The sequence below is a fragment of the Dermacentor albipictus genome, chromosome 5 (assembly GCF_038994185.2).
Source record: "Dermacentor albipictus isolate Rhodes 1998 colony chromosome 5, USDA_Dalb.pri_finalv2, whole genome shotgun sequence".
In the NCBI taxonomy this organism is placed as follows: Eukaryota; Metazoa; Arthropoda; class Arachnida; order Ixodida; family Ixodidae; genus Dermacentor; species Dermacentor albipictus.
This window is the reverse complement of record NC_091825.1, coordinates 115,009,209-115,034,169: the sequence shown is the minus strand read 5'-3', so window position 1 is coordinate 115,034,169 and position 24,961 is coordinate 115,009,209. Positions and strand designations below refer to the sequence as shown.

The 24,961-nt window shown below is 51.1% G+C and overlaps 1 protein-coding gene across 5 annotated transcripts in view; it reads right to left on the bottom strand.

Moving 5' to 3' along the window:
- The window catches only part of LOC135920537 (solute carrier organic anion transporter family member 74D-like), a 225,658-nt gene that overhangs the window by 109,133 nt on the left and 91,564 nt on the right, over positions 1-24,961 (bottom strand). For all 5 annotated transcript variants that reach the window (XM_065454841.2, XM_065454843.2, XM_065454844.2 and 2 more), the window contains exon 2: positions 12,261-12,357. The gene's annotated coding sequence lies outside the window, so the exon portion shown is untranslated. The remainder of the gene's footprint in view (positions 1-12,260; positions 12,358-24,961) is intronic.

Sequence of the window (24,961 nt, the reverse complement as noted above, 5' to 3'; positions counted from 1 at the left end):
GAAAGAAAGAAAGAAAGAAAGAAAGAAAGAAAGAAAGAAAGAAAGAAAGAAAGAAAGAAAGAAAGAAAGAAAGAAAGAAAGAAAGAAAGAAAAGTCGAAGGCCTTCTTCCCTGTCTGCCTCTTGATGGTGGCGGCCGGTGAAAGTGCCGAGACGGCAAGGCTGCCAATTGTGATGGCCGTCTGGCTCGCAAGAGGACGTTTAAAAAAAGTCGTAACTCTCGTCTCATGCAGTCATGTCTGTCTGCGAAGTCTAGATGGTTCGCTCCATTAGGGAGAAAATCCGGCTATTCGCCCGGATACTTTCTTTCTTTGTCTTCATTTCTTTCCCTCCCCACGGCGTTGTTTGCTCTCTCTCTCTCTCTCTCTCTCTCTCTCTCCGTGGCAGCTGTGTCCTCCGCCAACCCGTCTCTTCAATCACGTCACCACCCGTATCGTTTCCGGCATTTCGAAAGAAAGGCCTGCATTACTGCACATCGATCTTTCAGAAAGCGGGGCGGCGGTGTATCGCAGAAGTGCCACTTGGGGGCTTCTTATCTAAATTATGGGGTTTTACGTGCCAAAACCACTTTCTGATTATGAGGCACGCCGTAGTGGAGGACTCCGGAAATGTCGACCACCTGGGGTTCTTTAACGCGCACCTAAATCTAAGCACACGGGTGTTTTCGCATTTCGCCCCCATCGAAATGCGGCCGCCGTGGCCGGGATTCGATCCCGCGACCTCGTGCTCAGCAGCCCAACACCATAGCCACTGAGCAACCACGGCGGGTTGGGGGCTTCTTATCGACGAAACAATGCGTGATAGCAAAACTAACAAACAGTGCATGCAGTGAATTAGGAGACCAGTTATTGTACAGGGAGCGAAATGATGCATAGAAAGGCAGGGGGAACCAGAGGTAGTTCCGGTTGACTACTCTCTCTGCAGGGGGGAAGGAGCAGGGGGATGAGAGAAAGAGAGCGCAAGGGGCAGAGAGAGAAGAAGGCACGGACAATGACACACGTTAGCAGAGCATATGCAAATTTCCCCCAGCGGCAAATCTGAGAACGTCCTGCTTCGCCGCAAATGACATGTGAAACGATGGCGCTGACTGGTCTCTGGCATATCTGCGTACCCATAAAGTTTCATGCACAGAACTTCCGCAGGCGCCGGCAGGCTCTGTACGATGTGACCCGGGCTGCCTACACGTTTCACTTAACAATGGACCTAAATGTACACAAATAAAAGCAGGACCGGTGTGCCCCGTCTATAGGAGATGTAGATTCAGGAACTATGCATATACGCGACGTCTTAAGAACTCTTTGCAACGCAGCGAAGGTCATAGTGCTCGTGCCGTCCAATCAAATAACGAGGGCCGGCAGCGTGTTCTAGAAAAGGGTAGAGAAGGGCTCGCCAATCGTGCATTACTTCCACAAAGCGTCCATTCAGTCAGCGCATTCTGAGATTACCATTTTTTATGCTATAGCTCGCGTATTCTGATTTTCCTGCATGGAACCAAAAATTTGCACGGGTGTAAGCGATACCAACGTGGGGCTCTGCTATTTCCGCTTACCGCTAGAGCAGGGGACGTATTGTCTGACGATCGCTTCTGATGGTTTTGACTGGTTGAGCGACACGGGATGAGCTGATTGGCTGTTTGAGCACTGCGTCACGTAATGGCGACTATAGCGACAAAAGTGATCGTACGAGAATACGTCCCCAGCAGAACGTCGAATGAAATATGAAACAAAGCCTAGCACACATACACACAAAAAAAGAAATTCTCAAATAACTTTGTTGTGTCCGCTAATTCCTTATGCCGGTGTTCGTTAAGCACAGACTCGAGTGCATTGTCTAAAGCGGCTGGCCAATGAAAACAGCTCTTACGAACGAAAAGAAAAGAGCTTTCGTGAACACGGGTGCATGTCCACTATTCAGAAGAACCTCTTACACGAGAATTGTTCGTAAGACTTACTAAGGCAGAAACACTGCAGGGAAAACGAGGTCACAACAAACGTAAAACACACGCCAGCCACGAGCGTCTGCTTTGTGTTTGGTCTCGTGGCGTGTTTTACGTTTCTGATGTCCTCGTCTTCCCTGCGTTGTCGGCCTTAGTTTGTCGAACCAACTACTAGCCCGTCAACACGCGTTCGTAAGAAAAAAAAAAAGAAATGTCCGCCAATCCTGATGATGGGCAGATCATTCGCGAAGGGCGGCCCAATAGCGCTCAGCGTCAACGAACGAAAAGCTTTGTGAATTCGATCGGGCCCATGATGTCCGAGAGATCAACAGTACCACTCTGTTCGCTCTTCTTCTTCCTTCTTTCTTTCTTTCTTTCTCACCTATTGCATCCCCTTGCCCCTCCCCCAGTACAGGGTAGCCAACCGGGGATAATCTCTGGTTAACCTCCCTGTCTTCCCTTGCCTTTCCCTCTCTCTCTCTCTCTCTCTCTCTCTCTCTCTCTCTTACAGCACAGACACTTCGATCCCTTCGTACGGAATATTCATTACCTTATTACTCAGACCTTATTACTGCAGCTCCGATCCGGAGATTCAACTGAAGATCGTCCGACTGGCCGAAACCGCCGCTAGGGTCCAAGGACTCCTGGCCGTCGTCTAGGTGAGAAGGCTTAAAGCCTTCCCTACATCTGTTGGTCGAATAAAGTTCTACAATCCAATATTAGTCATTTACAGCCGATTCTTTCACCGTACCGAAGATTCTCTTTCTTCCCCACAACAAAAGCCAAGAAGCGTCTGGAGCTAGTCGCAACAACGGCAGCTGGAGAGATGCGCCGAAGGAGAGAAGCCCATCGCTCTTTCCCGCCAACGCTGCTAGCGCGAACCGCCGCCGCCACGAGACGGAGAGACCGACAGGGCAAACGAGATTACGCGGAGGACCTTGACCCCTCTAAAGCGGCGCGCGCGCGCGTTCTTGGCGCGCTTGTTTCTGAACGATGCAGCGAGTCAACAGACACACACACACACACACACGGCGGCGAGCCGCCGTCTGTCTATACTACAGCCACAGCCACAGCCAGAGTCAGCCAGCCAGCCAGCCAGCCGCCGCCCCGAAAACGACGCACTCGCGTGCCGCGCCCATTACACTCGATCCGCGCGCGCGCGCATAATAATGGCGCCGAGTTTCACGAACCCGGCCGAACGAACCGAGCAGCAGAAGAAGGACCGGCGCATTAACGACACGACAAGGGCACGCGGCTCACGCGGCGCTTCTTTTTCGCCCCCCCCCCCCTCCCACAACCGACCTGCGGCAACGCGCGGCGGGGTTATTGCAATAATCACCCGACGACAAAAGAAAACAAAGCACTGTGTATACGACGCTAAACTTGCCGCCCTCGACGGTACTCCCCCCCTTTCACCTCGCCGGCGCGCCCGGGCCAGGCAGCCGCGACGCGATTAATCACTAGCGGCAACACTTTCGCCTTCACGTGACGTAACCAGACGAACTTTCAGGGCGCGACGGCAGGGGGACGCGGCGACGCTGTGGGCGGTTTTGGTGCAGGTAAATGTGCCGGCCGCCCTCTCCAGCGAGAGATAGAGATTCTTGGTTTGGGAAGGAAAAAATGCGGTAAAGTGCGAGTTCTCTCGAACGTTGCCTGCCGGATATTGTTGTTTTACGTCGCTGATAACGGGAGAAGGAGCGCGCGCCTCCTGCTAAAGTTCTCAGCCAGCTGTGTGTTTTTTATACGCAACGACGACTCGCCTTCCCTTTGTTTACAAAGCTCTAAATACCCATGATATTCGCCGTACAGTTTCTTCAGTATCGTACAGTGCAACGGGCAAATGACAGGCGCTCCTTACAAACGAAAGGATCCGTGATTTAAGCGCCTGCTTTCAAGAGGCTCTAATTTTCGCAATCTTGCTAGCTGGTTACCGCTAACTTCGTAATTTGTTCGTTACGTTTCCACCCGACTCTCTTCATCACCCAAGTTTTCCCACAGCGCGTAGCATAATCAACCGTCTATCAATATCACATAACTTTACGCAAGCCTTCCTTGCTAACAAAATACGTCAGAGATGTCAGGAGAAAGCACGTAGGCAGGTGTGAGAGCGTACGCTACATGATCGGCGAGGTTGCACTGACTTGTTTTCCACGTGAAATACAGCCATGAACTTTTAAAGTAAATTCAGCTTGCCCGTAAGCCAGTAAGGTGTAACTAGATCAGACTGAACATTCTATAGGGCCGCGCGTGTCCCCGCAGCCCCAAACATAAGGGATTGTGTCACCTGTACACTGGTCTCCACTGCGCTGCGCGGGCACCGGGTACGCACACGCGCAGTTGGTCAACCGGAAGTTCCGTGCAACGCCGCAAAAAGCAATCGTTGCCGTCAGACAACGAAACAATTGTTAAAAAACAAAAACATATTCCGTTGACCGCCGCTAATCACCCTGTTATACACGGCACCCCGTCTCAATGGAGAGATTGCACTGGGCGGATTAGCGGGGAGCTCCAAGGTTTCGTCTTTCCCCGGAGACGCGCACAAAGCGAGTTATCGTTCGCCCGGTTATTGGCTCACGGGACGCGTAGCCTTTCGCCGCACTGCGCGCAACTGGCGAGGCGGAGTCCCCCCGCCGAACGCGTTTTCTCAAAGCGCACCATTGCGGTCAAATCGCAAAACTGAAGACGAGAGTACGGGTCACCTTCGCGTGCCGCCTTCTCCAACCTCCGCGGTCCGTCTTAAAGTGGAGCTGATAAATTGAGATAAGAGAGACAGACGAGGCCTTAGTTGAATCGGCACGACCCCCACACGCACAGGGGAGAGAGAGAGAGAGAGAGAGAGAGAGGCGATTGGCAGACACTCACGCGCACGTGACGGGCCTCGGCAGACGCCTCGGTTTTTCCCGCCTTTCCGAGACTGCACTTCTCTTTTGCTCTGCCTCCCTCCGTTTTGTCTTTCCTGCCCATGGTTTAAAGAAACAACGCGTCCACCAACGAATCCCTGTTGAAGACTCGGAAACAGGTTCCTTTTTAACAAGCAGGTATAGGTTTGCGCACGCTTGCGAAACCACCATTTCTGTATCGCGGAGATCGTTCCAGAAGAACGGCGCCTATTTGTCTTCACGACTCCGCACTCTCCCGACGAAAAAAAAAAAAAAAAAAAAAAAGTCGACGGGGGCGCGCGGCCGGACTGGAACGGGAACACCTGCTACGCGCGAAGTCATTACGACAAACGATACTCGTGAATCATGCGATTCGCAATATCCCGATCAAAGAAAAACAAAAAGAAAAGGAGAAAAGAAAACCGGCACGCACGCTTGAACTGCAAGAGGACACCGGTACGCTACGGTGACATCGCGCACCGACATACCTGCGTGAATGACAGAAGAAGTGAACGAAAAAAAAAACATGAATCGCGGTGGGGCGGGAAGGCACGTGTTGTGATGCTTTGTTCAATCAAAGAAAGCTGGGTATACACATGACACAGAAACCTGCATAGATCCTATAGCAAGACCTGTTGGAGACCGCTCAGGAATATGATCGCCGATCAGGTCGGTTCTTAATGCATGCCGACTGGAAAACGTGAAAGAAAATGCTTTTTGTTACAGTGCCAGGCGGGTTACATTCCGAGGGCAGCATCTCCGTGTGCGTGGCCTAAGTAACCGCTTCCTCGTGTTTCACGTCGGGAGAAACCGCATTTTCTAGGCCTAAACCGTAGCCTCCGAGACCACACCTTCGATGCGATTTCGGAGGCCACGCCTGGACTCAGAGGTGACGGGTTAATGTCGCCTGGTGGGTTACCATAATGATGCTACACTCTAGATTTTCATGTCGACTCGCGGTATCCTATAAGCTCATATTTTTAGGGTATTTCCCGTCGTTGATGTCGACACAATCATGTCATCAGAAGCCAGCAAACAAAGACGCCAAGGACAATAAGAGCGTTAGCCAGCGCCACAACTCACAAACCTTGGCGGCGGATGTGGAACACCCCTTCAGCCGCAGGCGTCACGATTACGTGATCTTTTAGGGTGAAGTCAACTAGTCAACAAGCCCACACATGGTACCTGAAGGCATCAATGTTGCCGGATTCAAGACCCTCGTTATTTGTACCGTTTGAAAATCGTGCTGCTGTGTCTTGAGTCAGGGGTTCAATCCTACCGACAATGCGGACACTTTTACCATCTCAGCGTTGCCATTGGAGCCAATTTAACGCACGCGCAAGTCTACATGTTATCGCTCATAACCGCTGCATTGACTATGGCAATATTTGTAGTCTTCTGACAAATACTTCGTAATTGTACGATTAACGAAAAAAATCAGAACACTCTTCGAGAAACCCCTTCGGTAGCAGCGAAAGTCTTTTAGCTCAATATCTTCTATGAAAAGCCCTTAGAGAGCATAAACGCGATGTTGATGGTCATATTTGGCAAGAACGCGCATTCTGAGAGTCGAAGAAAAAGCACGACGTCGACGCCAACCATCATTTGCAAGAAAAGTTGCATAACGCGAGCATCACGGTGTAGGTGTTATGTTGTAGGGATACTTCCAGTTACCGAAGTTGACGTCAAAAAAAGGTTCACTGATTAAATTGATGACCCGTTGGCTTACGAGGTGCATCCGCAGTGGCACACACCCACAGCGGCCCCAGGATACATACCCAATTGTATAGATGAAAGAAGAGGGGTTAAGCGAGGGGCCCGATCTTTATTAATCCTATCCTGAGAAGCCAACAAACAAGCACACCAAGGACAACACAGGAGAAATTACTTGTACTAACTGAATTAAAGAAATAATAAATTAATGGCAATGAAAGTGGGTAAAGAACAACTTGCCGCAGGTGGGGAACGATCCCATGTCTTCGAATTACGCGTGCGATGCACTAACCGATTGAGCTACCGCGGCGCCGCTTCCCCATCCACTCCTTGGGGTACTTTATCATTTCTTTAATTCGGTTAGTAAGTACAAGTAATTGCCCCTATGCTGTCCTTCGCGTTTTTGTTTGTTGGCTTCTAATGAGAGAGACAGAGCAAGTAGAGGAACGGTAGGGAGGTCAACCAGACGAACACCCCGTTTGCTACCCTACACTGGGGGTGAGGGAAAGGGGAATAGAAAGAGGAACAAAGGCTTCGCATGATACGATTAATAAAAATCGGGCCCCTCGGTTAACCCTCTTCTCGTTCACGTCGACACAATGGTATATGTAGGTGAGATTGGCGTCAATTTTAGATCACGATTAATCAGTTACCATACAGTACTTACATACACCCGACTTTATACGCGTGGGAGGAAACACTTTTAATGCGAAAGCATTATGTGCCCCATTACGCGAAAATCCGGCGTTGTTTGAGACATGACCGAAAGATGGGACCAAAAATAGCCGACGGCGCAAAGAGTAAAAACTCGTCAAAAGTATTCGGATTGACGTAAAACTTGCCAGGCAGGTTTCTGTAAACAAGGCAAATTAATGCCTTCAAAAAAAAAATTTGGGAAATTTCGGCATATAGCGTACGCTATACGCTATAAAATAGCGTACGCTAAGCAGCGCACGTTTTCTACAATTTTAGTTGGCCGACGATATCTTCCGATCTCTGAGGCCATATTCTGTCGTTGCGGCTATTTCGCGCCTGTAGCGATAGGTGGCGCTGACATCTCGAACGTTTCTTTCGTTAGGCTTCGACTCGTTCGAAACGAGAAGCAATCTCGAAAACACCACGAAGTTATCCATAATACTTTGTCGTCGAAGCGGCCTGAGACTAAGCGAAAGCCGTTTACACAGTCATTTGCTACGAACGAAGTGCATTTTACAAATGCAACGCCAAATTCAATTCGAAGCGGGCAGCCGGAATCGCCGCCATGTTTCCCGCAAACTCCGCAAAAACGCTAACGCTAACTCGTTTGCGTTGCGTACGCCCGCTATACCCGCTATTTCGTTTAGCGTTCAGCGCATGAGCAGTGACGACCCGCTATTTTTTAGCGTACGCAATGGAATAGCGTACACTATACTAAAACTGTCTATTGCCTCCATCACTGCCTCCGCAGAGCAAGTGAGCTCTTCAAATTTCATCGGTGCTGTGTCTACCGCAATGCACTCTCGACGCCAAATCAGGAGTGTATGAGACGAGGTGCGCCTATAGTGCGTGCGTCATTGCACACGTCACCTCGCTGCCTCCGGCACGTCACTTCCTCTTCGGATTTCGTCGGCGCTGTGTCTACTTCGATGCACATCCGAAGCGTCTACCTCAGCGGTAGCTGTGAAACGCGGTTGCCCACGGAAGCACGCCTCAGATGATGAAGCAAGGGAACACAAAAGAGGACAACATTGTCCCGACAGACCTACCATTAGGCACAAACTAAAATTCATCGTTCTGCAGCAAAATGTTCCGAATGTTTCCAGCCTGTGGCCAAGGTATACAAAAACGCATAGGCGGATTGAACAGAAAGAACTATAATGCATGTCGAAAACATGAATCGAAAATATTTCACCTAAGCGATTACAATGCTTTCGCATTCCCATACGTAAGCAGTCGTAAGTGCTTCTGCTTATTTTTCTGATCGCTCCTGGAATAATCGTGAAAAGGACTCAAAGCAATATGTGCGCATAAAGTAGACGGCAGAGTCGAGCGAAGACGTACAGATCATAAACTAAGGCCTTTACGACAAACTGCTCGAACCAAAGAGTTAAGCAAGCACGACCCTCCAGTCGACGATTCACAGCAAAGAAAGCTGCTTCATTTCAGTTAAGCTGGTGCGAACGCGTGCATATACGTTCGTTCGAGAGGAAGTCACACTTGATAACGATGCATTTCATTCACCTGTTCTCGCTCAATTGTCATTGGTCGCGCCGTGAGGCTGACACCAACGACAGGAGGCTGCAGGGCGACAACGTGAGCTTGAGCCAATGACGAAGTGAGTATAGAAAATAGAAAATGAAATTGATCGTCGCCATATATATAGCCCCGGTGTTCCGACTCACCCAGCGGAGCTTCGAAAACACCCAGACCACCGCACACACGTCGCATTGAATTCCCTTTCTCCCTGGCCTACGTCCCCCCCCCCCTGCTGACCCGCAAACACGCCCACACACACATAGAAAGGCTCCACGCATGGCACATTAACCCTCCCCCCTAAACACACACACACACACACACACACACACACACACACACACACACACACACACACACACACACACACACACACACACACACACACACACACACACACACACACACACACACACACACACACACACACACACACACACACACACACACACACACACACACACGCACGCACGCACGCACGCACGCACGCACGCAAACGGACATCTTTTTTTACGACGGCGCTGCACCGTAAAAGTGCCGCAAGCATGCACACAGCAGGAGTGACTTGAAGCGGAAACGCGAGAAGCTGTCTTCTCTGCAATCCTTTCCATCTTTTCCACCGGGGCTATTAATGACAGGCGCTTGGCATGGTTTCCCTTCCGGCGACCGTTATTAATTGCAGGGGTTATTGCCGGCGACGGCTCGGCTGGATCACACAACTGTCCTCCGGCACAACGAATAACGCGCATGTGGGGAGACCACCTGCTTCATACAGTGAGCGAAGGCTTGCCAACCTTAAAATGTAAAAAAAACACTACCGCCGAAGCCGCGAAACGCCAACATTTTGTTTAATATGCTAAATGTTGTTTCATTGTGTTCAATAAAAAAAAAATACCCGTAGGGATGCTTCAAAAATGCACTAAAACATCGCGTCAGAAAATTCCCATCAATAAATTGTTTGCATCGCAGAAAAAGGGCACTGTTCACGACGTCTATTCGCGAAATATCAATATAACGATAAGCCAAGATTCCACCTGCCATTTTAGTGGTGGCGATGCCACAGCAATGGCTTATTATTTTTTTTTTTTTGCGCCTTTACTTCATCGCTCCGCTGCTCTTTCCGTCTTTCATTTCGCCTTACCCTTTCCCCTGCAGTGCAAAATAGCAGACCAGAAGCTCTTCCGTTTAACTTCCCTGCCTTTCCCACTGACGTCTCTCTCTCTCTCTCTCTATGTGTGTGTGTGTGTGTGCGTGATCGTATTAGTTACTGATTCCCGCGAGTATACGACTATGTTATCAACGATATTGCACGTTAGCGCGCGTACTTTCTCAAGTGCAAAATAAAAGTGAGGCGTGCAGACAGGACACAATAGTGGAGAAGTGGACAACACGAACCACTTTGTCCACACGAACCACGTGTTGTCCACTTCTCTACTCTTGTGTCCTGTCTGCACGCCTCACTTCTATTTTGTATAATGAATCCTTACCAACTAGCAAGCCGCACCGCAAGCGTGCGGTCGCGCGATAAAAATTGCACGAATCCAGCACTTGTGCGCAAACTACCATTTACACTCTGTGCACGGTGTATACCTTACACATTGTAAACCGAAATTAGTGCACGAGTGTTTGATACGCGCAATCTTTCGCGCGACCGCACGCGTGCGGTGCGGCTTGCGGCGATGGGCGGCGCTCGGGCGCAAATCGGCCCCAAAAGCTTCGAAAGGTCACCGCGAGGGTGGGCGTGAGTGCGGCCGCGCGAGCGGACTTGGCAAACGGCGGCGAGCGGGCGGGCGACGACCTTCGAATGTCGCCACCTCGTCACGACGGTGCCGCCAGCGTCGGGGATGTACTAGAAATGTCGCCGCGACATTTTCACCCCGCAGAGTGAGTGCTCGCGGTGTTATAATTTGGGGTTTTACGTGCCAAAACCACTTTCTGATTATGAGGCACGCCGTATAGTGGAGGACTCCGGAAATTTTGACCACCTGGGGTTCTTTAACGTGCACCTAAATCTAAGCACACGGGTGTTTTCGCATTTCGCCCCCATCGAAATGCGGCCGCGCGCCGTGGCCGGGATTCGATCCCGCGACCTCGTGCTCAGCAGCCCAACACCATAGGGCGGTGTTATATGCAGCACACTCCGCGCTCGAAGAGGTCGCGCCGCGCGTCTTCGAGCGGGGTCAACGACCTCTATAAACGCATGCAGAAAGCAAGCACACAGAATTTCCGCGAAGTTGTCGTCGCTCACTTCAATCTTGAAGTCAGGCCACGCGCGTGAATTTGGCGCGCGCGCGCGCGCAGGATCGGGATACACAACTCGAAGGCGCGATGAGATAACGAAGTTCTTTGTTTTTTTTTTAAATCATTTTCTTTTGCTTGAGGTCCCGGGGTGCCAAAGGGAAAGGCAGACACCTTAGACCGACAGCGAACCAGTCAAACCTCGCTGTAACGAAACGGGGCAGAATGATAAATGGATATAACGAAGAAAGTGAAATTCCCCTCGAAATCCTCACGGAGGTTCGAAGCGCAGTACACGCAATAATGAATATAACGAAGTAATTACGGATCCCCCCCTTCAACTTCGTTATAACGCGGTTTTACTTACTGCAAAACTTCGCTTTCCCCGAATCTCGCAGTAATGAGTTTGTTATTAGAAGACAAAGGTGAAAGTCAAATTTCCATTTCTTGAATTTCGCCCCGAAACCCCAGCGCCGGTACGTCTGCGACGTCACATATTTCGAAATATTTTGTTTCCTATACTAGGGCCGTTGTAACTCAACAAACGTTCTTGAAACCTGCTAAGTTCAATTTGTGGCTTGTTTGCAACATTCATCCTTACGGATAAAAACACCCGAACTAAGACCATGCCATTCTGGCTATGACGTCACCCTGAGCTGGTACGGGAACTACACCAGGCGCGGTCGCCACCGGTTTGTCGTGTTGGCGTCATTTCTGGCTTGTCAGGCCTCTATATCGTAAGCGTGATTTTTCTTGGCACTGTAGAACAGTACTAATTTAGTAGAATGTCGCCGTAACCATTTTTTACATTCAGCGCCCCTCTAATCCAAAAAAACCAATCACGGCGTATGAAGCGACTGATCTCTCCAAACTTGAGATCTGGTAGCGTATACGACAGCGATTGAGAAATCAATATTTTTAACCAGGAAACGTGAGTAACCAATCGGATTGCGCCATGCCTGCAGCAGAAGAATCGCCGCGACCACCACGGGCACTTTATTTCACTAATTATTTCAGTACACTAGCAGCTTCAGCCAGAGCAATTACCATTCCTATCAGATTCCAATACAGCGGATTTAAATCGTCTGTTGTCACGTATTGAGGCTCGGCTGCAGGAAATGATCCTTGTCGTGTCTCTACAGCCCACTAACGTGCAGGAACCAAGGCGACGCTACAGTAGGTGGCCCATTACACTTTCGCATCAAGTTGTTTGTATATACCACTTCTAAATCTGTCCACACTGATTGCGAAAAGACGAACTCACCTACAGACGCCGACACCCCAAGGTGGGAGCAGCGAAAGAAACAACCCCGAAGATGAGAAGCTCGAATGACGTGCGGCGTGACCAGCCAACCCTGCTCCTGCAAAATGCAAACAAGGAAGACAACTTTAAGAACCTCTCTATTACCAGTAGGCTATAACTAAAAGTGCGAGTTCGACACTATAGCCGCGCTACTCTTCGCCATTTCCCTTTACTGTAGCAGACGACGACAAATTGAGTAAACATGTCCGTACGCTGTAAGCCTTTCCCGTTCATTACTTTTTCCGGCGGTAAACTCACTTAGTAATGCTCACCGGTTGAAACTACCCACACCCCCAGAGAGCAAGTAATCATTGACGATCTACAACATGACCACGCGCATGCGAACATGAGCACTACGGTTACGACACACATGTCATGAAAACATCGCCGCAGTCTTGTGCATCTGCGCGCTTCCTCTTGTAACCGCAGCCGTCCTTTCTAGCTCCCTTTTTCAGCATTTCTTTCAGTGCAGAGAAGCCAAGTTTAACGCCCACAAGTACAAATGTTCTACGAGCAGCGTCAGTCGACAAACGCCGGCTAACATTTTAGAAAACACGCCGACCACTCGCATGCATTCTTTTGAGAGGGGGGAAGGGGGGCAACGCAGTTCCAATTCAAAACACGCACGCATGTACGACGCAGTTCGCCTCGCGTTCGCGTGCGTCGTATACTCGACACTGCGGCATCGCAGAGAAAGCGTGAGCGACTGCGTAGCGTGCGCTGCGGAAATATCTGGAAAGCCGCCTATTCACTACGCACTCCACCTCTAACCAAAAACCCGACGACCTCTTGCTTCTTTGAAAGGTCGGTCGCCGGCCCCCGTTCACACGTCAACAACTTATTACTTCTCATCACGCGCTTTCCGAGAGAAAATACTGCGAAGACCGCGAGAAGGACGACAAACACTGGCAACACACGCGCGCATGGATCTTTTTAAGAACATCCTTGTACTTATCGTGTAATGGTGGCTCGTGTGCGCGTGTGTGTGGCGAGAAAGGTTCTTTACGGTATACGTTCCAGAAGGGCCCGCTCCAGCTGGGTGTGCTCCACCCAGTCACGCGTCGCCTAGCAACGGAGACGCGCCTCTGCTGCATATCTGTTATCATTTTTACCCGTTGGCTTGTGCAGTACACGTACACGTACAGTACAGCAGCCGCAGAAGACTGCACAGGGAGACGTTGTTACTGCCAACTTGCTTTACTGTAACGTATCCAATTGGAGGGGGCATACGGAAGTTCACGTTCGTAGCTGGGCGGATGCATACGCAACGCGGGCCCTGCTGAAACGCACTGTGGTGAACCTCTCGCGCATGTGGAGGCAAACCCTTCCGTCGCCGTCTGCGCTGCCACACCACGGCGTGCAGACGTCGCAGCAGACGACAACCGCAGCAGACGACAACCGAAGTGAGCCGTGCGAAGAACAAGAGAAAGCACTCCTCGAGCTCTATCCTCCACTTTCGCCGTAGTCGAGACGAGCCCGATTTAGAAAGCGCCCGCGTATGCAAGCAAGCGGTGAACAAACTCTCGAACACCAGAAATAGCGTCGACTATAGCTCGCTATCGCGGAGTGCGCGAAGCGTGCACAAACGCGCAGACACGCGAGTTGGAACTTAAAAGCGCGCGCTTACGCGGCTCTCGCCAGAACGCTATGCCTTGCGTATAACGTCGGACGTTTCCTCTTATCTTCTTGTTCCTGCTTTGCTTTTCGAGAAAGAAAGAAAGAAAGAAAGAAAGAAAGAAAGAAAGAAAGAAAGAAAGAAAGAAAGAAAGAAAGAAAGAAAGGAAGAAAGAAATGGTGGTCTTAACGACAGCAAGGGAGTAAGTCGGATGGAAAGTTCACGTTGGGAGGAAGCGAAACACGCGAGCGAATACCGAAAAAGAAGAAGAAATGCTCGTCGCGCAGACTTTCCTGTTACGAGCGCTGACGGGAAAAGTGGAACGAATTCCTTTCCTCGGCTTAACCGGGCGGAGAACGCGCGGAGACTTTGAACGCTCGCAATTTTCGTTTGCCCTGGCCAGCCACTTCTCTGTGTGTGCGTATATATATAGTATACAGCAAATCTAGGGGCAAGGACATAAAGCTGCGCCGTCTGGCGTAAGATCTGCAGAGCTGCAACAGATTACATGTAAAAAAAAAACGTTGCGTAAGGAGTGGAGCATGAACTGAACCAAGGAAACAGCTTGTGGAATCGCAAGGCGCCAGGCCGTGTTCCTTTTCCTTTTTCGTTTTAAATGCTGGAGAACTTCATCACATCCCCCTTCCCCCCTCTTCTTTTTCTAAAACTATCTAGTCTCAAAGTTGTACCAACGTAACCTATATGTAGCATAGGTCACCTCTCTGTTAAAGTATAATTCACCTTCATAATCAGCGCTATACAAATCCATGGAAATATATTTGGAATGCAACAGTGAAATGCGATTGAGTGCGCCTTGAAAGCACGTGGCGGCCTTAGTACGAATTGGTAAGTCATAGAATTTTATGGCTCAAGATGGTATTGTCGGCCTCCCGTAGATAGTACGAACCCTTTGAAACCGCGAATGTAGAATTATTACGATGAATCATCCGTATACTGTTTCGATAATGATCAAAACGTTAGACTAGTTACTTAGGCCGGTAAGCCAGAATGTCTAATTTACGTGTAACGAACTCGCGGTCAACGACAAATAGTTCAACCTCTCTGAAAATGGAAACGCGTCACGTAAAGAACTATGAAGTGCGCGCGAGTGATGATCATTCGCACAGCTTGACGTGAAGTCCCAGCGTACACACGCTACAGCTACAGCAGACTGCACTTTTAATACCGTTCGACTTGAGTTTCATTAAAGGTAAATGGAACATCACATACTATCGTTCCACTCACGCAGGTTCTACCAACTACATCGAATATACCGACTATGCACAATTCTATTCCGCACGTCTTTTTTTAAATAAACAGAGCGTTCAAACTGACAACGCTCACTAAAGAATGAGCCTCATTGCAAGGTAGCTAGCCACACTGCCATCGAAGATACGTTTGATTTACGCCTTGTTTTGCGGTCGCCATTTCCCAGTTTACTGTACGCATGTCCTATCGCTTCTGCTCAAATGCCTTTTGTGGAGGTACGTAGCCCAGTGGCAAGATGGAAAAAAAAAGGACGTTTTCATTACGACGCATCCCTCAAGCACAAGGTGATCCTTCTAGCAGAAGAACAGGGTAACCGGGCAGAGTCGTGTGTATTATAGCGTTCCCGAGACATGCGTCGACAACTGGCAGCAAAAAAAAAAAGAGAAAGAAAGAAAAAAAACGTTTGTAATGCGTGATATAGAACTGAAGACGACTTTCTGTGGTCAGCAGTCAGCGAAAGGGAGGGCGTCGTCGGATTTCGACAGCGACTAGCCGCTAAGATTCAGTTGTGGGCGTCTCCGTGTGCTTTTGTATGTTTCGCAAGATCGTTTCAACACGTTACGCGTCAACTCAGGTTTCGTTAATTGATGTCCGCGATAGAATCGGCGCCAAGTTACTTTTGTCTTTGTTTTTAGATATTCGAGCGGTAAAATAACTGCGCGTGACAATTGGGGCGCCATAGACTCGTGCAAATACGGCATTTGTAAAAGAACACAAAAAAATGTTCCGCTTACTTGAACCCAGAAGGAACGATAGTGTAGTACCCGCCGTGGTTGCTCAGTGGCTATGGTGTTAGGCTGCTGAGCACGAGGTCGCGGGATCGAATCCCGGCCACGGCGGCCGCATTTCGATGGGGGCGAAATGCGAAAACACCCGTGTACTTAGATTTAGGTGCACGTTAAAGAACCCCAGGTGGTCGAAATTTCCGGAGTCCTCCACTACGGCGTGCCTCATAATCAGGAAGTGGTTTTGGCACGTAAAACCCCATAATTTAAGCGATAGTGTAGTAGCAGCTAGCGTCCCACATACGCGAACGCAACGACTATACTCCTCTGACTACCCCCTCTCCCCCTCCCACTTCGCCCCCTCCACGGTCCCAGGTCCCCCACACCACGATCACCACGCTTTTTTGCTCTTTTTTTTTCTTTCCCTCGCCGAGACGGCGCGTGTCACTGGCTTCGATTCTAGTACAAGGAAAAAGCTTCACCTATATACACCCCTGGTGTCCTCGTCGTCACCTATACCAGTGTCGCCACCGTCGCCGCCGAGACAAACCTCACCGCAACCATCCCCGCGTTCGACTTTGCAAGACGCGACTCAAGCCAAAATGTAAGCCGCAGGCCTTCGATATTAGCCTCCTTCGGCGGGGCTGCGGTCCCGCAGCTTCGCCTACATACAGATGCGCGCGCGGGAGGAGACTCCGCGCCAATCGCAGCGCGCGCGAACGTTTCCGCATCCCAAAACGTAAACTCACCAAGACGGCGACGACGACGACAACGAGAAAACCTGTTTCTGCACCGGTATATGCCAAGTATACGCGCAGGCATGCCCATACACTCACTGGCTGCTATAACCTCCGTCCGCTGATGCAGGCTTCGCCGCGGATTACTTATACTCCTGCGGCTGCTATAATACTGTCCCCTGGCGTTTTCCTTCTGTATTCCTTTTTCTTACCCCTTTCCCTCTCTCTCTCTCTCTCTCTCTCTCTCTCTCTCTCTGCGCAAGAGATCCAGTTGCGTACGCAACGCAACCTCGTGTAATGCGCGTGTGCGTCGGTATGAGCGCGCCGTGTAGCTAGCTACACAGGCGAGCACGGTGTTCCGCGGGTAAGCCAAGCGTGCGGCACGCGAGCTTCGATTGCGCAATCGACAACACCCGCCCGCTCGCTCGCTCGCTTCTTCGGAGTCGATGCTGTAAGCCGCTTCAAGCGTTCGCGAATTCGCCACGCACCTCAATAGTGGGAGAGACCCGGCCCCATATGTCGCGGGAATGCCGAGAACGTCGTCGGTCTCGAAGGCCATGTATGCGTGCGGGTGCGCCTTTCCGCGAGTACATACACGGGGCATGCACTTACTCTACGCGACGCAAACGCCCGTGCGTGTGTCACCACTTTTGGCATGTGTTGCAAAACGGCGAAGCCGACAGGTGGCAGCATTGGCCACATTTCTGTGACGTCACTAGTTTCGACACGAGAAAAGCGGGTCAGTGGCGTGCCAACTATTTTTCGAGGGAGGGGCTAGCCCAACACCATCTAGATAGCACAAGGCCTTTTCACTCCGATCCATGACGTCATGCTACCTGGCCCGTCTGCCATAGAATCTAATGAGGATGCTCCCGAGTAGGCAACAGTGATTTTGACGTCACCGCTTTCATCACGCCAGCCTTGTCAATAGAAATTTCGGGCCAGGTATCGTGACGTCATGGATCGGAGTAAACAGGCCTTGTGCTATCTAGGCGGCGTTGGCTAGCCTCCCCTTTCGCTATCTGTCTCTCTCTCTCTCTCTCTCTGTATGTGCGTATATATATAACTCTCAGTGCGAGTTACCTTTGTCGTTGACCGCCCTGATTATCAGTCACACAAAATGGACCATTACAACCCAGTGTAGCAAAACTTTTTTGAAGCGTGTGCTAGGCGCGTTGCTAGGCTACTGCTCCTCGAAAAGGCCCCCGCCATCTGCCATTGGGCTGCGCCGATTGATGCCAATCCACACGCCTCCAGCTGCAGATGCGCACTGCCTATGGTGGCGCGTCAGTCCGCACGTCCAAATTTTGCAGCTGCCGTTCGAGGTCTGTCTGTGAGTGGCCGCGGCCGATAGGCGGCGGCACTGTTTCTGGACGGTGTTTGCCATAACGTCGATAACGCGGTCGCAGCACACGCTGCGCGACAGATGCAACGGGCAGAGCGCTCAAGAATCAAGGTGCTTAGAAAAAGTTTATTCAACAAGAGACGATACGAACACTGAGTCACGATCACAACGCAATTCCACCGGGACGATCGCATATACAAAGTACGAAGCACTGTATATACGGCACGTTTTCAAAGGAGTGTCCGAGCCCTCACTCACTAAGACATAACCACACAGATCCACGCTACACACGGTTACACAGCAACTAATTAAAAATTAAATTATGGGGTTTTACGAGCCAAAACCACTTTCTGATTATGAGGCACGCCGTAGTGGAGGACTCAGGAAATTTCGACCACCTGGGGTTCTTTAACGTGCACCTAAATCTAAGTACACGGGTGGTTTCGCATTTCGCCCCCATCGAAATGAGGCCGCCGTGGCCGGGATTCGATCCCGCGACCTCCACAGCAACTAATTGTCAGGTTATATAAAATGATGTTGATATATACAGTGTACAAAATGGTTATGTACAATGACGATGCGACAGAGACATTTGATATAATTTTGAAGTGTTGCTATGAGATGGGTATACACAAAAATGATCGAGAATCGGGGACAGATATACGTTGTGTGCACACGTACGTCACACGCGAGTGTGCGGAGGTGCAGCATACATTCTCAGTTTTACAGGCCCTCCGCCAAGCGACTCATTGAACTAAATGAATTTTTTCGAAGTAAACTGCATCAAAGAAATCGTAACGTGCGACTTACACACAAGCTGCAGACATTATAGCTCCGGATTGTAATTCGAATACGCGAGAAAACATCATTCTGTAACGCGGAACCTCAAAGACAAAAGCTCTCTTTCCAGCAGCCGTTTGAGGTCTGTCTTGAGCGCCCGCGGTCGCTATAGGTGGCGGTACTGTTTTGGGGTGAGCACAGAGCGAGCCCGCGAAACGTCCTGACCAGTTAGAGGCTGACAGCTTCGCTATAATATAATCACTGACCCAAGTTGACATGAAAGAGGGTCAGCAAAGAGCGATGAATACCCAGCGGCATTATTACAAAGGGCGGCACAAAACCAGTGACCCAAGTTGGCATCAAATTTCTTGAAGAGCAGCACATACGCAGTGACTCAAGCACATATATCACCATCATAGGTATCATAGGTATCACCATCATAGGTATCACCAGCGTTATCACCATTATGTTCAACGTGTGGTGTGTGCGGTGACACAGAACATTACCTAATGTGCTGTACTGTGTATAACGCGGAAAGGAGGGTGTTATTCGGGTTCATCAAGAAGAGAGGAGTTTCTCACAGTTCTCTTCAGGACATTGTTTTTCCTCGCGGGAACCGGTTGTGTAGGAAGGTCTGTCGCCTTCTGTTAAATTACCTACAGGACACGGATTTGGCCTCCACATGGTGAACTGAGGAGTGACCATTTGTAATTGTGAGGTCTGTGTCTGATTATGTGATTTATTTATTTTAAGTGTCGCTACGGTGGAGCAATTGCCTGCAGCAACTGCAAGGCTAATCCCACCAGTAGCCTACGACAACTCAACTCAACTCAAGCTGGTCCAGCGGTTGTCTTGAATCCGGTTCCCCCTTCCCATTAGCCCAGTGCTCTACCCACTTGACCATGGACTACCTATAGTCCATACCTAGCACGTACCCAGAGTTACATACCCAGCGACCCAAGTTGGTCCGACGGTTGGTTTTGAACCCGCTTCCCCTTATACAGCAAGTCGGTGCTTTAACCATTTGACCAAGGACTACCTCTCACCCAAGTTACTACTTGACGCAATAATCAGGAAAGCCACGAAGCAGGCCCTGGGTATTCCCATAAATTCATCCACGACAAAATTACTTCAAATGGGAGTCCACAACACAGTAGCCGAGCTCGTAGAAGCCCACCTATCCAATCAAAGGGCACGCCTTAGCCAGACCAAGGCGGGCAGAAGCGTTGTTTCTCTCTCTCTCTCTCTCACCCAAGTTGGCGGGAAAGAAGTTAGGCTAGGACACGCGCATAGATGCATAGGGACCGACATATTGCAACCTGCACCAAGTTCCCATGGAATGCTAAAACGCGTATAGGTCCCGTGAAGGAGGAGAAACAGAGGGAAAGACGGGGAGGTAAGCCAGTTCTCAGGCCGGCTGGCTACCATGTGCTGGGGAAAGGGGAATAAAAAAATTATAGAAAAGAGAAGTTACCGAAATGCGGAAGGGGAAAGAGGTCCCGCGAAACTCTTCAGGAATCAAGATGCGACAGTTCCATCAGCGGCAACGCAAACAGCTACGTTAACATGAACCCGACGAAGTCGCGTCGAGTGCGCTTGTCGAGTCGAAACTGGGTTCGTGCGAAACGCTCGCGTGTCGGGCCGGGCGAGCTATCGAGCGTCGAGGCGAGTTCGGTCAACCCGCCTGCTACAAAGGGTGGGCCGACTCGCCCGACCCACGTGGCAACGATGCATGTGAAAGCGGTCGAGCCGAGCAAACTCGACTTCCGACTCGACTGACTCGCGTCGAGTTCATGCAAAACGAAGCCGATGTCAAAGTCTCGGCGAGATGACGAAAAGGGAGCAAACTACAACCGCGCGCTCGGGCGCCAACTTGCTTGGCCGCACACCAAAGATCCATGGCCCGCGGCGCGGCGAACAACAAAGAGAACACGCGTTTCAAGCCTTTCACAGAGCGTAGGCGCGGCGCTTCGTTAAAGCCAAGGGGGCGGCGCTCTGGTAAGGCGATCTGCCCGAGATAATGACATTCGGTCGGAGAGCAACGATCCGTCGTTCATGGAACCCACTCGCAAGGTGAGGACAACGGCACCGAAAAAAAAGAAAGGACTCTCAACGCGGCGCCTTTAATGCGAAGAGGGCGCGCGTTCATGCAGAGAGACTCGTGCATGGGTAAGCGTGTATATAACGTCCCGGACGCGGTATCGTTGTCCTATTCTTTACTGCGAGAGCCCGTTCACGCTCACGTGCACTCGAAGAATTGACGATAAAAGAGCGCGGAACTTTAAACAAAATGTAGATGGAAACGAAGCCAGGGGAGGCAACATCAATTTTTGAGCGCCACATACGCCAGCGAAAAGTGAAGCCGATTTGACGGAAACGTGCCGCCAATGGGCAACACTGGCAGTGGCGCATGTCTGTATACTATCTTGGACAAGTAAAACGCACCCAGGCTTCCGATTTTTGCTATTCAGAACCATCTGAAGCCAACAGAGAATGAAGCCAAGCAATATATATCTGTCTACATACATACACACTCATTTGTTGATCTAAACGCTGCCTGCAATCGAGTCGGTGTGACCTCGTGATCAGCCACGTAATTAACCCCATAGCCAGTGAGCAGCCAGTGTGGTTCGATTATACAGAAGCGCGCGTAAAGCAACAGCCAGCAAAGAAAACGTAATCCGGGAGTTCAGCTCGGACGATTAAATCCAGCTCTTTCCAAGATCTTTCCAACTGATACGATGGAAGCTTGGTGAACAGTAACGGCCCGCCGCTACTCCGCAAAAGCCGCCAACGCTACGATGTTGCACAAGTAGAAGACGGCGGCCTGGGCTCTTGCGATTTCCAAAGACACGCGCTTTACAGCATGCGCGAAGTGTTACACTTCAAGGCGGCGTTCAACCGTCGCCATGGCAACAACGCGGCCGGCGTCTTCGGGAGTCTCGTCGCCGAGCTCGATTTCTCGGAAACAACTTCGCCGGGGTTCACTTGACACCAAACGGGCGCAAAGCCGAGTTGGAAGAGAGTAAAAGAGTACGCATTTGGGCTGGTTGGTTGTTAGTCAGCGCCGTTGTCTGTGTCCCTTCACTCGTCCCGTCGTTTAGCGCTGTTTTTATTGCTCGAGTTGGAAGAGTTGCAACACGTCGTCGAACAGGAGCGCGATCGTTACGCAGCCCGCCGGCGTTCCTTTCAATTTAGTTCGCCCACCGAACGACGCGTGGGCGAAAAGCCATGCGGGGAAGGGGCATTGCACGGCGGTGTCGCCGGACGGAGAGCGGTAAGATCCTGTTATCCCGATTCGGCCCGTCCGGGCACGCGCGCTTCTTGGAATTTCGCGGCGGTATATACAGCGCTTTGACCGCGTTTTCGTCAGTGTAGCTCGCGTTTCTTTATACGGCGAAGCTGTTTTTAAAAGCGAAGCTCCCTTCCTTTTGCCTATACTCTCCCGGTTTTGGAGGGGCCGGTGCCGTCTGCTGCTGGGTCGATCGGAACCTCGGCGAGCGTATTTGTGGATGCGAGCATACGCAAAGATGCTGTCTTGCTCGATCGGCCGGTACCAGGCAGAGTGCACATTGGCACCGGATGTATACATCACCTGCCGCAAAATGGCGGCAGGTGACGTTCATACAACCCCCACATGAGCTCCAAACACGAGCCCACCATCGTCGTCAGTTCATCGTTCCATTATGATCCATCATTCCTTCGTAGTCATGCCGTATTCACTCCGTCGTCGTCACAGCATTGTCCTCACACCGGCATCATTCCGCCGTCGCCATCATACCACAGTCATCGTGCCGCCCTGATCACGCAGTCACGTTAATCGCGCCATCCTAATCTTACCGTCGTCGTCATGTCATGTTCATTGCGCTTGTCATCGTCGTCATGCATTCGTTGCCATACCGTAGTTGCGATGCCATCGCGATCATTACGTGTATTGTTAGATACGGGAACGTTTGCTGAGCCGACTTCGAGTTCACCAGACCACATCGAATCGCACCACAGCTAATTAGGGACGCGCAGAAGTACGGATACCACATTCCCGAGGCGCGGCACGTGCAAACAAGTTGGCGGCCCCCACTTCGTGTGCCGCCGGTGGAGCAATTCACTGCTTGACTCTTCCCGAAAGTGAAGCGAGAGCCCGGCACTGTTGCGGGTAAAGTGGGTCCCGAAGCAAGCCGGCTGTAATGCGCCGCGAAAACCTGGCAGCGTCGCCCCAACCGCCTATTGTGACGGCGCATTGCAAGTCAGCAAGGCAAGACCGCAGGGAGAAGTAAGCCCTCGGACAATTGGGGACCAAGCAGCGACCCTCTCCACCGGGTGTGACACCATCGCACGGGCGCCTACCATTGGCCGAAAATGGCGACACCCGAGCGGGCTCGCCTATTGGCCGAAAATGGCGTCACCTGTGCGGGCTCTCCCATTGGCCGAACGTGACGTGTCTTCGAGACACCGAATGGCTTAACAGACGCAGACCGGGAGCAGCAGAAGAGCATTCCTAGAGCATTCCTTGATTCTTCTCTTTCGAGATTCTTGCCGCGGGCCGCAGCGTCCGAGTTGCTGCCGGCCCGTAATGACTTTAAGACTGTTAATTGACTCTCACTGTAAATAATGTAAATAAACCTCCCAAGTTTTTCATCCCAAAGTCTTCCTCAACTCCTACAGTATATCGTCGTCAATGCCTTCGTCATCGTTATATCGCCATCTTGCTGCCGTCGTCCCAACCACGCACTCGTCGTAATCATAGCGCCGTTATCGTTCCGTCGTCGTCACGCTCGATTTTAATGAGGTCGTTGTCCCGCGTTCACGGTCACACCGCCGTAGTGACGTCGTCGCGGTCGTATAGCATCGCCGCATTCCCGTCATAATTTCGGGCTTGCGTCAACCCACTGTCATCCTATACCTTCGTCGTCATTCCAGCGCTCGCCAGCCCATCGTCGTCGTCGTTTCACTCTCGTACCGTCGTCGTCGATCCCGCCGTCGTGTTCGTTCCATCGTAGTCATGCGTGGGATGCGGATGTTTGAGCGCCACCAGCTGATGTCGAGCGAGGCGTTTACCAGTGCTTTCTTTCTTTCTTTCTTTCTTTCTTAACTTTTTTTTAGGATTCTGTTCCCATCGGATATACGCCCTTCGCCTCGCCAACTCTACGCGGTGCAGCCAAAGCTATGCGGCTCCCAGCCAACCAGAATAAACAACCAGGAGGAGGGGCCGCCCCCTCCTCCGTCATTTCTCTCTCGTGACTGAACGGGAGAGTCGCCGAACGATCAGTGGCCAAAAATGGCCGACCCGCCCCGTGGTCGCGACCTTCCACGCTCTTCGAGAGCACCGTAACGTACAGTCCCTCGAAAATCGCGACAACGTGATTTCCTAGGGGGATAACGACAGTTCTCGCATGCAAATTGGCTGTCTGATCTGCGGCACGCGACCTTTAATTTCAGCCGACGCACGCGATTGACGACTCACGCGCCAAGCATGTGCTGAACGTCGATAAACGTCGCCGCAGACTTGACGCCACTCTCTCCTTCCCAATTGAAGAAAGAAAGAAAGAAAGAAAGAAAGAAAGAAAGAAAGAAAGAAAGGAAGAAAGAAAGAAAGAAAGAAAGAAAGAAAGAAAGAAAGAAAGGACGTTCGCATTCGATGAGAACATTCCCACAGCTGGATAATTAGACCTACGAAACGCACGACCGCGGCTACAGCTCCAGACGAGTCGACGCGGTGCGTTCCCGGCGTGCGGGCGCGAACCCTAGGGAGACGCGGACTGCGTCCCACGAGTGGCTTCCCAAAAGCAGTGTCGTACTACGCCCCTCGCCCACCAAAAATTTGCGAACGCACGCACGCACACGCGAGACGAGACCGACGTCGTGGAGGACGAGATCGAATCGTCGATGACGGCGCAGCGGAGAGGAGACGGGCGGGAGAGAGGGCTCCGTATCACGCCGCTGACGCCCCAAACAGGTTTGGCGGTGGGGAGGGAAGCGAAGGGGGGGAAGGGGAGGGGACGGAGACGTGGAAATGCCGGCGCGGGGCCTTCACCCCAGCCGCCGAGCCGAGGTCGCGTACGAAGACCTCTGAGCGAGGGACTTTCGCCCGCCCAGCCCAAAACGCCGAAGTCATCGCGGGACGGTGTGCGACGTGAAGGCCCCCCTTCTCCGATCCGCTGATCACTAGCGCCAGTAGCGTAGCGCCATGGTCT